The sequence below is a fragment of the Cervus canadensis genome, chromosome 6 (genome assembly GCF_019320065.1).
Source record: "Cervus canadensis isolate Bull #8, Minnesota chromosome 6, ASM1932006v1, whole genome shotgun sequence".
NCBI lineage: Eukaryota > Metazoa > Chordata > Mammalia > Artiodactyla > Cervidae > Cervus > Cervus canadensis.
In genome coordinates, this window is record NC_057391.1 from 27,405,679 (window position 1) to 27,418,377 (window position 12,699).

The window sequence follows — 12,699 nt, forward strand, 5'->3', positions numbered from 1 at the left end:
GTTTGATACAGGATGAGTGAAACCAGACACGATTTTGGCCCTCCAAGGGAGGGAGCAGGGGAGACTATCAACCAAGTAATTATATGAACGGGGACATAATTATTAACTAGGAGACATGCCCTAAGGAAAGGAATATTCTATGATAGGGTACAATGAAAGATCCTTGATGAGGGAGGAGTGATGTAACAACGAACTGATCTGAAGAATCAGCAGAAATTAACTTAATAAAAAGTGAAGGTGGGATGGTGGACTGGGACTAGCATTCAGGAGACAAAAGCACTACAGAAAAAGCCATCAATTTTAACAGGACCAGTACATCAGAGGCTATACTAAACGTATTTCTCCTCTTTTCTTGCTTCAGACATAACTATAAAAAATTACTTACATGGTTTTTAGCCTCCTCCTTTACCCAAACTTCCCTTTGTTTTGGGTTTTAGGACCCACTGTATCTCTTGAATATTAATTTTTCTAACTGTATCTTAATGCTTTTTCTTTAAAGCTGAGCTCTTTGATTTTATGTTTTGTCCTTTCTCTTAAGATGAAAATACTAGTTCTTAGTGTATTGACACAATTATTTACTTGCTTTATTCATATTTATAAATACACACATAAATATTTATGTATAAATAATACATATATATTAACAGAATAAGAATAGCAGTATTGCTAACATAAGACTGCTGAATGAAGTTTAAATTTGCATGTGTGTTTTTTCCCTCCATATTAGTGTCCCACTGGAAATGTACAGAAAAAAACTGTGTTTTAAATGAGCTGGATATACATCTTCTCTTTGGTTATTATGAATGTACTATAGTTGATTCAGCCAGACCTTTATTGAGGTGGCTTCTCTTGTTACAGAGAATGGTTCTAGGGCATGCACATAGTTGTGGTGCAGGGGCTTAGTTGCTCTGCAATATGTGGGATCTTCCCCAACCAGGGATCAAACCCATGTCCCCTGCATCAGCAGGTGAATCTTTAACCACTAGGCCACCAGGGAAGTCCTGGGTTGCACTTTTAAAAACTAACCTTTATTGGACTATTTGCTTTGCTTATCTGTTGTCTGTTTAAACTGTAGTTAAAATAATCAACCTCTTCCCTTAATGAGACTCTGAATGATAGGTAGGAATGTTTTTCCCACTCCCAACTTATAAAAGAATTCATTTATTCTTTTTGAAAATATATCAGTATGGCTTCATTTTTAAAAAATTTACATCTCTGATCCATTTGGAATTTATCCATTGGAGAATAAAGGATGGATCAAGCTTTATCTTTTTCTATATGGCTACTCAGCCCTAGACATTTTATCTCACTTCAGCAAACTCCCACACCTACCTCTAGAAGTAGCAAGACACTACTACTGAATGCCCCATAGAGTACCTTGACTGGATCATTAGACTTTACCTTTATTTTTATCTATTTGTTTTTAATTTTGTCTGTGCCCCGCAGTTTGTGGGGATCTTAATTCCCCAAACAGGGATTGAACCCCAGGTCCCTAGAGTCCTAACCACTAGGTGGCAAGGGAATTCCCTAGACTTTGCTTCTAGTTAGCGCCACCAGGCAGAACACATCTTTTTCTTTAGCTATCCCACTTAGCTCTCTTTTCTGTGAAATTAATCAAGTATCTCCCAAAGTTCTTCCCTACATTTTCTTCTTGCACCCCTGCTTGGGAGAAGGTGACTTGAGTAGCTTTCCAGATCAGAGCCAGAGATATTCTCTGTAAAGCCAAAGTGATTGACATTGAAATCATTGTCTTCAAGGCCTGGCACATTGCACAGACATGATTTCACTGATTAATAAAACCAAAACATTTGGGGAGATGTCTAAAATTTAGCTTGAAAAACAGAAAATAATATAGTGATTTTCTCAGGTCACTGGAGTTCTCAGCAGAATAATGGCACAGCGATGCTTCACCTACATCATCCTCCAAGGCTGAGGTGCTTGCTCTTTTTTGCTTACAGGAGTATTGGCTACAGACGGCTCACAGCCAAGTCCCTCTGAGGGTGGAGAATTGCTCTCACAGAAGGGAGCTGCCTCACCCCAGATGATGCCTCCTCGGAGGGGGGGCAGTCTGTGTGCCATATCTGGTCCATGTCGGGGGACATAGACCTGTCCCTTACCTCAGTTCAGGACAACTGAAGGGCCTCCCAACCCTAGAAAGTCTTATAGGATGAGCTGAGGCCTATGTGGCAACTGTATCACAACTCAGCCTTTCCATCTGCCCAGTCCTACTTTCCAAACTCATTTGCTCTTGCTGTTCCAAGAGTTTGTCCCAGTAAGCCTCCTGCTCACAAACCTTCTCAGTGCCTGTTATTCAGGCAGCCCAACTTAGGGCATAGGGTTGATGCTTTCCCTAATCAGCGCTCTCAGCTAGAGCCTTGCTATCAAAATGCAGTCCATGAATCAGCACCGCTGCTATCACCGTGGAAAAGTTAGAAAAGAGGTAACTCAGGCCTCACTCCAGATCTACTGAATCAGAATCTGCCTTTTTATAAGATTTCCAGATGAGTTATCTGTACACTAAAGTTTAAGAAACTCTGGACTAGGCTCAAAGGACAATGGTCTGAACTCATAAATATTTCTTACTGTGAGTTATTAGGTGGGAAAACCCAACAAAATGTTTTGTTGTATTTTATATCATGCAAATAGAATAGAGAGTAAATGTTATCTGACTACTCAGTTTTAGGTCTTTTAGTCTCAGGTCACAGGGTTTCTTTGTGGTGTTCTGATATCCAAAAAAATAGTCGAGGACTTGTGACAACTCTGAATTGACAGACAAAAGGTGTCAAACATAGAATAATAGCCTTCCGAGACTCGTGAGTGGAAGAGACACTCTCAAATTTCTGTTCTGTTCTAGAGCAAGAAATTCAAGCTGGTTTTTTTACAGTGCTGTGAGGGAAGGTAGGAAAAATGGAATGGAAAAAGACAATGATAGAGAAGCCAAAATGGTTACATAAAACTATAAGTACAGAAAAGCTTAAGAACTTTTCTGTCTTTCACAAAACTACAAAGTGGACAGTTTAATAGTGACTTCAACCACAATACTGGCTTAATAAGTTTTCTGAGCACCATTACATGGAGAAGGAAATGGCAACCCACTCCAGTATTCTTGCCTGGAGAATCCCATGGACAAAGGAGCCTGGTGTGCTACAGTCCATGGGGTCGCAAAGAGTCGGACACAACTGAGCAACTAACACACACATACAGACACGAGTGAAATAAATTTATTGATTTGGAGGGTGTTCAAGATATAATTTGAGAAAAAGCAAGTCACAAAGTTATATGAATAGTATGATTGTTGTGCTTTATATGTGTATATGCAAAGAAAAATGGAATGATGTTAACAGTAGTTACATCCGAGTGGTAACATAGCCAAGTGACTTTTACATTCATCTTTGTGCTTTTCCGCTATTACCACTTTTTACAGAAGTGATAATATTTAAATATTTATAATGGATATAATGTGTACACTTGAATATTTATAATGGGTATATTGTTGAGGGTTGAATTATGTCCCTCCAAAAGATATGTTGATGTCTTAACCCCCAGCATCTCGAAATGTGACATTATTTGTTAAAATAAGGTCATACCAAAGTAGGGTGGCCCCTTAATCCAATACAACTATTATACTTATAATAAAAGGAGAGGTACAATCATGTGAGGTAAGAATGCTGTGTGATGATGGAGAAAGCAATTGAAGTGCTGAATCTGCATGCCCAGAAACACCAGTTTGGTGGTCCCCACCGAAGCTAGGAAGAGGTAAGGAAGGGTTCTCCCCTAGTTTTCAGAGGGAGCACTGCCCCACCAACCTTGACTTCTAGTTTCCAGAATTGTGGGAAATAAATTTCTGTTGTTTGAAGGTACCCAGTTTGTGCTACTTCTTTAAGATAGCCCTAGGAAATTAATACAGATGTTACCTGACAATCATTAAAAAGTATAGTCATTGCCATTTTGAAAATTAAATGGAGCTGTAATTGATCTGAAGGAAGATGACACTCATCTTCCTTCAGGTGATTTCTCCCACAAAACCTTCCCTGAGGGTTCAGAGAGGCGATACTAGAGTCCTTGGTGGGAGCAGCTAGTTGCACATATCACTTTCCTCCTCCAGGTCTAAGTTCCCTTGAGAGGGCAGGGGCCAGGTCCATGTTCACATCCCATAAAATGTAGCCCTAAACTTTTGACTAAAGATCTCAATGAATGCTTTTTGAATTATTAAATAAGGGATTCCTATTAGCAAGAAAAGCTTTCCCTCCCACTCTTACAGAATAGGCTAATCAGACAAACAAAAGCAACAGAACTCCTGGAGGATGAAAACTGAAAGACTCTGGATTTGGGAGGAGAGGAAGGCAGGGGTCCTATAGGCCAACACGTCTGTGGGCACAGACTCCAGATCTCTAGTTGTTTAGAGTGTTAAAAAGGTCTCCTGTCAAACAAATGTACCAGTTTCTTTACCATAGGGACTCTAGGGCTTTTAATACACCATTGTGCACTGGGACTCTCCAATAAGAGGAGGGAGTGGGCTGCTCTTCCTGTATTTGACTGGTAAATTATTTTTTCTCTCATTATTTCCAAGCACTCGGTGGTTGGTGTTTGAGGAGTATTCACCCTGTTCATGTAAGCCCATTGAGAATACCCTTCGAACACAATGAAGTCAGGTGACCAGAGGTTGAATTCCAGCTCTACCATGTAATTATGGAAAAGTTACCTGACTTGTCTGAGCCCCAGATTCCTCACCTATAGTGGAAATTATTAGAGTATCCACCTCTTGGAAGACTTACGTGACTCATGAAATTATTAGTATCTTGCCCAGTGCACTGAAGACCTCAATAAATGTTAACTGTTAATAAGTATTACAGGTATTTGTAGCTGGTACAAACTCAGAAGTCTCAGCCGTTGGGGAATCCTGACAGCTGGAGGAAATGCCAAACCATAGGAGAAGTTTTATCCTGTGTGCCGAACTGTGTGTAGAATTCTTCTCCAGGATCTTTTGAATGTGATCCTTTCTCCCTACTCCTTAGAGCAAAGGCGTTCACTCCCAAATGCTGAACACAGGGGAAAAGGACAGTATCCCCACTTCACTGTCAGACTGACAGAGCTGGTGTGAGACTTCCCCATGGCAAGTGTCCCTCGAAGAATCTAGTGTGTTTATCTGTCTTCTGTGTGCCTCGTGTAGAAAGGTCAATAATACTGTAAACAGAGAAGAGCTCCCGACTGAGTCAAGCAAACTCCAGAAAATTGAAAAGGTCATGGCAGTAAAGTACATTACTATAATCCACAGAATATATGAGGCATTAAAATCCAAATGCCTTGACTTTTGATCAAAATTTATTGGAGATGAGAAGAATGAACTACCTCAGTACATTTTTATGGCCAGAATTAAAATGAGTGTATTCTCTTAACCCATGCCAGGAGTCTTAAAGGTGAGACAAGAGTGGGTGATAGGTCACAGGACCAGCGGGTAAGACATCTTCACACATTTGAGACGAGGATGATGGTTAAAGGAGTGCTAGTGGTTTCTCAAGGATACTGGGCACCTGACCTCCTGGGTCTATGATGCTGACCAGCCTAAATTCATGACCTGTTCATCCACTATCCATGCAGCAGGGTCAGCCCTGCATGGATCTGTCCCTCTGCACTGCTCCAAGCAGAAGTGGCATGCAGGGAGTGTGGGCTCGACCCCTGGTCGGGGAGCTAAAATCCCATGTGCCTCATGGCCAAAAAACCAAAAACTTAAAATGGAAGCAATATTGTAACAAGTAAAAGCAGTTGTTCAATGTAGATAGTAGCCTTGCAGCCCAGAAAGAGTGTACAGAAGCAAAGATGAAGCTCCATGGATCTCTCACATTCAGAAGAGGATCCTTGATACCTACAGAAATTCTAGGTGAAGCAGCTGTGGGGCCTGGTTGGTAAATATTTCTAGGAAATGTTTCTTAAGAAAAATTTCTCGGAAAGAGCTTACTGACCTTCACAACCTTATAACTGAAATGATCATTGGTGTTCCTGTCTAACCTTTGGCAAAACTTAATTACTCTGCCATCTGAGAAGTTTCACCAAGCAGAGAGGCAGAAGGAACTAGTATTTATTGTATGCAACATGTCAGGCATTAATCCTCATAGCAGCCCTCAGAAATAGGTACTATTCCTGTTTTACAAATGAGAGAAATGAGGCTTAGAAAGGTTAAGAAAACTGTACAAGGTCCTAAACTGTTAGATGGCAGAGCTAAGGTTCCAGTCTGTATCTGCCTGGCTCCAGAATATACGCTCAGTCTGATAGACACGCAACTGGACTGCAGCACCTTTTCTGCAGGGAATGCCAGTGAACTTGAGAACAGTCATTTTTTTGGTACTTTTAAAGAAATTTTGTTTCTAACTGGAGAATAATTGCTTTTCAATGTTGTATTGGTTTCTTCCATACAACAATGCAAATCATCCATAATTATATATATATATATTCCCTCCCTCTTGAGTCTCCCTGTTCTCTCCCATCCATCCTGCTAGGTCCTCACAGAGCACATTGCTGGGCTCCCTGTCTTATGCAGCAGCTTCCCACTAGCTATCTGTTTTACACATGATAGTATATATATGTATGTAGATGCTACTTTTTCAATTCGTCCCACTCTCTCCTTCCCCTGCTGAGTCCATAGGTCTGTTCTCTACATCTGTATCTCCATTCCTTCCATGCACACAGGTTCATCTGTACTATTTTTCTAAATTCCATTCCCTGGTGGCTCAGATGGTAAAGAATTCACCTGAAGTGTGGGAAACCTGGGTTCAGTCCCTGGATTAGAAAGATCCCCTGGAGGAGGGCATGGCAACCCACTCCAGTGATCTTGCCTGGAGAATCCTCAAGGACAGAGGAGCCTGGCAGGCTACATTCCATGCGGTCACAAAGAGTCGGACATGACTGAGCAGCTAAGGACACACACACTTGTGTTGTATACAATATTTGTTCTTCTCTTTCTGACTTACTTCACTGTGTACAACAGGCTCTCAGTTCATCCACCTCACTATACCTAGCCCTGAATATTCATTGGAAGGACCAATGCTGAAGCTGAAGCTCCAATACTTTGGCCACCTGATGCAAAGAGATGACTCATTGGAAAAGACCTGATGCTGGGAAAGACTGAAGGCAAAAGGAAAAGAGGGTGGCAGAGAATGACATGGTAAGATAGCATCACCAAATCAATGGACATGAATTTGAGCAAACTCAGGGAGATAGTAAAGGACAGGGAGGCCTGACATGCTGCAGCTCATGAGGTTGCAAAGAGTCGGACACAACCTAGTGACTGAACAACAACAATATTCCATTGTATATATGAACCACAACTTCTTCATCCATTCTTCTGTTGAAGGACAATTAGGTTACCTCCATGTCCTGGCTATTGTAAATAGTCTTGCAATGAACACTGGGCTGCGTGTGTCTTTTTGAATTGTGGTATTCTCAGGATATATGCCCAGAAGTGGAATTGCTGGATCATATGGCTTCCCTGGCGGCTCAGATGGTAAAGTGTCCGCCTGCAATGCAGGAGACCGGAGTTCAATCCCTGGGTCAGGAAGATCCCCTGGAGAAGGAAATGGCAACCCACTCCAGGATTCTTGCCTGGGAAATTCCATGGACAGAGGAGCCTGGCAGGTTACAGTCCATGGGATTGCAAAGAGTCAGACACGACTGAGCAACTTACACATGATAGCTTTATTCCTGGTGTCTCAAGGAATCTCCATACTGTCCTCCATAGTATGTTTCAATTTACATTCCCACCAACAGTGCAGGAGGGTTCCCATTTCTTCACATCCTCTCCAGTCTTTATTGTTCACAGATTTTGTTTTGTTTTTTAAATGTATTTATTTTTTATTGAAGGATAATTGATTTACAGAATTTTGTTGTTTTCTCTCAAACCTCAACATGAATCAGCCATAAGTATAAACATATCCGCTCCCTCCTGAACCTCCCTCCCCATCCCACCCCTCCAGGCTGACACAGAACCCCTGTTTGAGTTTCCTGGGCCACATGGCAAATTCCCATTGGCTATCTATTTTACATGTGGTAATGTAAGTTTCTATGTCACTCTTTCCATAGATCTCACCCTCTCCTCCCCTCTCCCCATGTCCATAAGTCCATTCTCTATGTCTGTTTCTCCATTGCTGCCCTATAAATAAATTTTTCAGTACCATTTTTCTAGATTCCATATATATGCATTAGAATATGATATTTATCTTTCTCTTTCTGACTCACTTCACTCTGTATAATAGGTTCTAGGTTCATCCACCTCATCAGAACTGACTCAAGTGTGTTCCTTTTTATGGCTGAATAATATTCCATTGTGTATATGTACCACAACTTCTTTATCCATTCATCTGTCTATGGACATCTAGGTTGCTTCCATGTTCTAGCTATTGTAAATACTGCTGCAAAGAACAATGTGTCTTTTTCAATCCTGGTTTCCTCAGGGTATATGCCTAGGAGTGGGATTTCTGGGTCGTATGGTGGTTTTATTCCTAGTTTTTAAAGGAATCTTCATACTGTCTTCCATAGTGGCTGTATCAATTTACATTCCCATCAACAGTGCAAGATCATTCCCTTTTCTCCATACCCTCTCCTGCATTTATTGTTTGTAGTCTTTTTGATGATGGTCATTCTGCTGTCTTATGGTAGTTCTGACTTTCATTTCTCTAGTAATGAGCAAAGGTGAGCATCTTCTCATGTATTTGTTAGCCATTTGTATGTCTTCTTTGAGGAAATGTCTGTTTAGATCTTCTGCCCATTTTTTGATTTGGTTGTTTTTCTGGTATTGAGTGGCATGAGCTGCTTATATATTTTGGTTTTGATTCAAAAGCCATCACATATCTTGATTTGAGTAGCAACTGAAACCTTCCTATCCTCTGTAATTTCCTGTTAGTGGCTGATCACTTCAGCTTTCATTCTGACTTTCTTTTAAAACTCAAATTATGCTGAGAGACATACTTTATTTCCTAAAGGAAGACCTTGATAATATTAGATCATGCGTCACCCGAGGAAGAGAAAGAGGACTTTCTAGAAAAAATTGCAAAAAAAAAAAAAAGGAACAGTTGGAGGTGCCAAGTACTTGAGTTTATTTCAGAATTTTACCTGTAGCCAACCCAGTGATCCTTTTTGCTTTTTAGGAAGAATAAGTTCTATATTTTAGAATGTGCATATCTATCAAATGCTACTGTTGTAAGAAATAAACGAGACTGACGTGAGGAAGTTTTATAAACTAAGTGACTTATACGAACAAGGTATGGTACTATTTCAGTTTGGAAATGCACACTCAGTCTTATGGCTAAATGCCCTTTTTCTATTATTCCATGTGGCTCTATCCTATTGGGTTCATGCGTGCACAGTTGCTCAGTCATGCCCAGCTGTGATCCCATGGATCCTGGATCCTGGTTCCTCTGACCTTGGGATTTTCCAGGCAAGAATACTGCAGTGGTTGCCGTTTCCTGCTCCAGAGGATCTTCCTAACCCAGGGATTGAGCTCATTTCTCCTGTGGTTTCTGCACTAGCTGGCAGATTTTTTTACCACTGAGCCACCTGGGAAGTCCTCCATTCTCTTGACCATGTATTAAATGTAAGTATGGGGGAAAACCATATGTGGACTCTAGAAACAAATTATATAGGCCAATGAGTGCTGAAGGATTGATGTTTTTGAATTGTAGTGTTGAAAAAGACTCTTGGGAGTCCCTTGGAATACAAGGAGATCAAACCAGTCAATCCTAAAGGAAATCAGTCCTGAATATTCATTGGAAGGACTCAGGTTGAAGCTGAAACTCCAATACTTGGCCACCTGATGAGGAGAACTGACTCATCGAAAAAGACCCTGGTGCTGGGAAAGATTGAAGACAGGAGGAGAGGGGATAACAGAGGATGAGATGGTTGGCTGGCATCAACAACTCGATGGACATAAATTTGAGCAACCTCCGGAAGTTGGTGATGGACAGGGAAGCCTGGCATGCTGCAGTCCATGTGGTCACAAAGAGTTGAACACAACTGAGTGACTGAACTGAGGCCAATGATTTATTCTAGAAAATAATGTTTAATAAATCAAACTGAAAGAATTGCAAATTTTTTCCCCATGATTTTCAACATTATTTTCTCTTATGGTTTTAAGAACACAGCAAACATTTTCTATCAACTTTTCAATAGTTAAGCACTATATTAGAACTCACCAGCAGAGGGGAGTAAAGGAACACAAAACATCTTTCAGTTTAGGGTGATTTTTGTGCATAAACAGGGCAGAAAAGTCCTCAAATCCATGCTTTTTTTTTTTTAATTAGCCAACATGGAGCCACGTGAGCCCATTAGATTTTATGAACAGCTTAGTCTCTGACAGAGGTAAACAAACAAATCTGTAGGTAACAAAGGCATTTACTTTTTAAAATTTATTTTTAATTGGAGGATAATTGCTTTATAATATTATGTTAGTTTGTGTCGTACATCAACATGAGTCATCCATACATATACATATGTCCCCTTCCTCTTGAACCTCTCTCCCACCTCCCACTCTACCTCACCCCTCTAGGTCGTCACAGAGCCCCGGGTTTGAGCTTCCTATGTCATACAACAAATTCCCACTACTTGTTTTACATGTGGTAATGTATATGTTTCAATGCTGCTTTCTCAGTTCATTCCACCCTTTCCTTCCCTCACTGTGTCTGCAAGTCTGTTCTCTATGTCTGTGTCTCCACTGCTGCCCTGCACATAGGTCCATCAGTACCATCGTTCTAGAGTCTGTATATATGTGTTAATATATGATTTTCCCCCTCTTTCTGACCTAATTCACTGTGTATAACAGGCTCGAGGTTCATCCACCTCATTAGAACTGACTCAAATGTGTTCCTTTTCATGACTGAGTAATATTCCATCATATATATGTACCGCATCCTTATCCATTCACCTGCTGATGGACATCTGGGTTACTTCCATGTCCTAGCTATTGTAAACAGTGCTGCCACGAACTTTGGGGATACATGAGTATTCTTCAATTATGGCTTCCTCAAAGTATATGCCCTATAATGGGTTTGTTGGGTCATATGGTAGTTTTATTCTCAAGTTTTTAAAGGAATCTCTCTACTGTTCTCTATAGTGGCTGTATCAATTTACATTCCCACTAACAATGCAGGAGGGTTCCCTTTTCTCCATACCCTCTCCAGCATTTGTTGTTTGTGGATTTTTTTTGATGATGGACATTCTGATTGGTGTGAGGTGATACCTCATTATAGTTTCAATTTGCATTTTTCTAATAATGACTAATGTTGAGCATCTTTCCATGTGTTTATTAGCCATCTGTATGTCTTCTTTGGAGAAATGTCTGTTTAGGTCTTCTATCCATTTTTGATTGGGTTGTTTGTTTTTCTGGTAAGGCATTCACTTTTGATCAAAAGTTATGGTTGATGAGAAGACTGAAATACCTTAGTGCATTTTTATGGCCAAGTTTGCCAAGTGTGAAGTTATATTTTCCAAGTTTCTTGGAACTAGGGTGAAATCGATTTTACTGTATTAAAATCAATTTCTTAATTTGCATGTGCTGAGGTCCAGCCTCAGCAGGATCCAGGGGTACCCTCAGGATGAACGGCGTTGGTGAGAGAAAGAGAGAGAGAGAGAGCAGACTGGAGTGTGCAGCAGGGTCTGGCAGCGTTTTATTTTTTACCATAGCCTTTATACCCTAAGTAGTACATTTCTAAGGGGAGGTGAAAGATAAGCATACAAAGTTTAGTTTAATATTAGATCAGTTTGTCCTTCACAAAACCAGGGTGTTTTCTGCATACTTCTTTGTTTATGAGAGTCTTCTTTCATAGTGGATCTTTGTACATTATCTTCTGGCCTTGGGGCCTATTAACATTTTATGACCTAGGTGAAGGCAAAGCTGTTTTTTGTAGCCTATTCTTTATTGTTCTATTTTGCCTTGAGCTTAGCAGAAAACAGAAAAGTTGCAGTCTCATGGTACAGCAGGTTGCAACATAGTAGAAATACAATCCTGTTAACACAAAGGTCAGTCTTTTTGCAAAAGTTCTCAGCTAAATTTATCTAAAAAGTTTACCACACAAAGACTCTGGGGCTCTGGTGAGGCAGCCTCTGTTTAGCACTCCTGGTTAAAATTAACAATCCTAAACTCTTATAAATCTTTAACTATAACCACTTTTAGAATAATATTTTTGTGTTCTCTAATAGGGCCTCCTCACCCCCCGGAGGGCTCTGTGACCATTAGGGCCTTTTGTGATCAGGTTTTTTATGCTGTTTATGATTAAGGTGTTGTGAGCAGTCATGTGCATTAGTATGCATTTGCCAAACAAGCCAGAGTGCCAGCAGAAGGGTTTTTACTTGAAACATTTCCTTCATCCCTGGCCCCTTCATAGTATCCGCGTCCAGGAGATTTATTAATTAGGGTTCTGTGTTGGTCTTTATTTAGTGAAAGAGGAGCAGGAGAGCTCTCAGCAGGCAACGCAAAGATCCGCAACGGGACGAACAAGGACAACAGCAAGAGGGGGAGGCTACAGGGTGGGGTAGAGGCCGGGGTAAACCTGAGGGTCCCTTGCAGCCTGAACAGCCTAGCGTTTCAGGTCTTCTCCTCATGACCTTGTCACGGGTGGGATCTCCCATAATGGCTCCGGGCATGCATGTCTAGTTGTGAATATTCATTTAGAATACAATTTCAGTGAAATGCATTTTTCAAGGTATCTCTGTCTT